The 2,163-nt window shown below is 46.9% G+C and overlaps 1 protein-coding gene across 5 annotated transcripts in view; it reads left to right on the top strand.

Annotated features, from left to right (window-relative positions):
- The first annotated feature begins 1,205 nt into the window (after positions 1-1,205).
- The window catches only part of LOC135094408 (uncharacterized), a 65,553-nt gene continuing 64,595 nt past the window's right edge, over positions 1,206-2,163 (top strand). The window contains exon 1 of one of the 5 annotated variants that reach the window (XM_063994475.1): positions 1,206-1,320. The gene's annotated coding sequence lies outside the window, so the exon portion shown is untranslated. Of the gene's footprint in view, positions 1,602-2,163 lie in introns of all 5 variants that reach the window. The other 4 variants (XM_063994479.1, XM_063994476.1, XM_063994478.1 and 1 more) reach the window with 4 other exon arrangements.

Here is a 2,163-nt window from a genome sequence, read left to right as displayed (position 1 = left end):
GGTGAGGCAGTGTGGGGAACTCAATAACCACATGGCCTCGTTAGCTACAGGTGAGCCAATGGTTAATTAGAGATTACCTATACACAGTTGCAGTGCAGTGCAGAGAGAAAGAGAGAAAGAGAGAGAGAGAGAGAGAGAGAGAGAGAGAGAGAGAGAGAGAGAGAGAGAGAGAGAGAGAGAGAGAGAGAGAGAGAGGACGAGTGAGGGAAATAGATACAGAAAGACAAAAAAGTAGAAAGATAAACAGCGAGATAAAAACATAGATTGAAATACAGACAGACAGATAGACAGGCTGACACACACACACACACACACACACACACACACACACACACACACACACACACACACACACACACACACACACACACACACAGAGATGCACACATAAGCAAATAAAAATAAAATGAGAAGAAAAGGAGAAAAGAGGGAAAAAAAATGAAGTAACAGAGAGAGAGAGAGAGAGAGTACTGTAACAACGATGACAATGACGATAATGATGATGATGATGATGATGATGATAATTAAGATGATGATGATGATGATGACAGATAATAGTGGTATTCAAGAAAGACAAAATCTCAGATGAAGAATGAAGAGGAGGAGGAGGAGGAGGAGGAGGAGGAGGAGGAGGAGGAGGAGGAGGAGGAGAGGAGGAGGAGGATAATGAGAGTTCTGGTGATGGAAGAGGAGACAAGAACAGGGAGAGGAGGAAAAAACGAGAGACAAAGAGATAGAGGAGAGAGAGAGAGAAGCGAGGGAATATCAAGAAAGAGCGGAGGAGGAGGAGGAGGAGGAGGAGGAGGAGGAGGAGGAGGAGGAGGAGGAACAGCGAATACCACCAATAACAACAACATCAAACAGGAGATAAAAATAAAAAAAAATAAAAGAGAAAAGAACAAGAAGAACGAAGAGAAGCAATAGCATTAGCGATGATAGAGGACGGGAGGAAGGGAGAGGAGGAGGAGGAGGAGGAGGAGGAGGAGGAGGAGGAGGAGGAGGAGGAGGAGGAGGAGGAGGAGGAGGAAGGGAGGGAGGGTAAAAAAAGAGAGCTGGAAAACGAGTAGAGGGAGGGAGAGGCAGGGAGAGAGGGAGAGGGGAGAGCTAGACAGAGTGAGCGAGTAAGGACGGGAGAAAGATACAGAGAGAGAGAGAGGGAGAGGGAGAGGGAGAGGGAGAGAGGTAGAGTCGGCAATAACTAAAGGCAGGTGGCTCAGTGTTGCATCAGACACAGGGGAGGACGGACGTGCGCCGCTCCGTCTGCCCGCCACCACCATCACCACCACCACCACTCCCCACGCGGTCAAGAACTTAAACAAGGTCACAGGGAAAAGAAACGCTGTGAATGGGTCTCCTCGGACCAATCACAGACTAATATTGACCTCGCAGTGACCAATAAGAGAAGTGAGGCGAGGTCATCAACAGGTGGTCACGGAGAAAGGTGACTGACCTCACCTGTGTGACCTCACTTGACCTGATGTGATGTGAAGAGACGAGAGATGGAAAAGGAGAAATAAAGACAAGGAGAGAGGAAGAAAGAGAGAGAAAGAGACAGAGAGAAGGAATTTTAAACAGGATCTAATTGTCTTTCTACAAACCAGGTGTGTGTGTGTGTGTGTGTGTGTGTGTGTGTGTGTGTGTGTGTGTGTGTGTGTGTGTGTGTGTGTGTGTGTGTGTGTGTGTGTGTGTGTGTGTGTGTGTGTGTATGTATGCGTATGTTTGTTTTTAGTGTATATGTGTAGTACTAGTAACAATTTCACTACAACTTTATGTTCAACACCTGTCCCACACCTGTCTATCCCACACCTGAGCCGAGGCAGATTACCCCCTCCACCTCTTCTCTCTAAGCCACTTCCACTGAACTAACCTGACGTAACACACCTGCCCTGCCGCTCCTTGACTGTCTTAATACCTATATCTCACCTGGTTCACCTGTCCCGCCCCGCCACACAAAGCAGTCTCTTATTTTAATTCATGTATTGTAATAGTTGGTGTTCTATAAGCGTGTGTGTTATTAATGTTGTTCCTTCTAGTTTTGTCTGTTACTTGTCTGTGTGTGTGTGTGTGTGTGTGTGTGTGTGTGTGTGTGTGTGTGTGTGTGTGTGTGTGTGTGTGTGTGTGTGTGTGTGTGTGTGTGTGTGTGTGTGTGTGTGCATCAATGAT

The sequence above is a fragment of the Scylla paramamosain genome, chromosome 45, assembly GCF_035594125.1.
Source record: "Scylla paramamosain isolate STU-SP2022 chromosome 45, ASM3559412v1, whole genome shotgun sequence".
NCBI lineage: Eukaryota > Metazoa > Arthropoda > Malacostraca > Decapoda > Portunidae > Scylla > Scylla paramamosain.
Note: the sequence above shows the minus strand (reverse complement) of the source record. Positions and strands in the feature narration are given on the sequence as shown.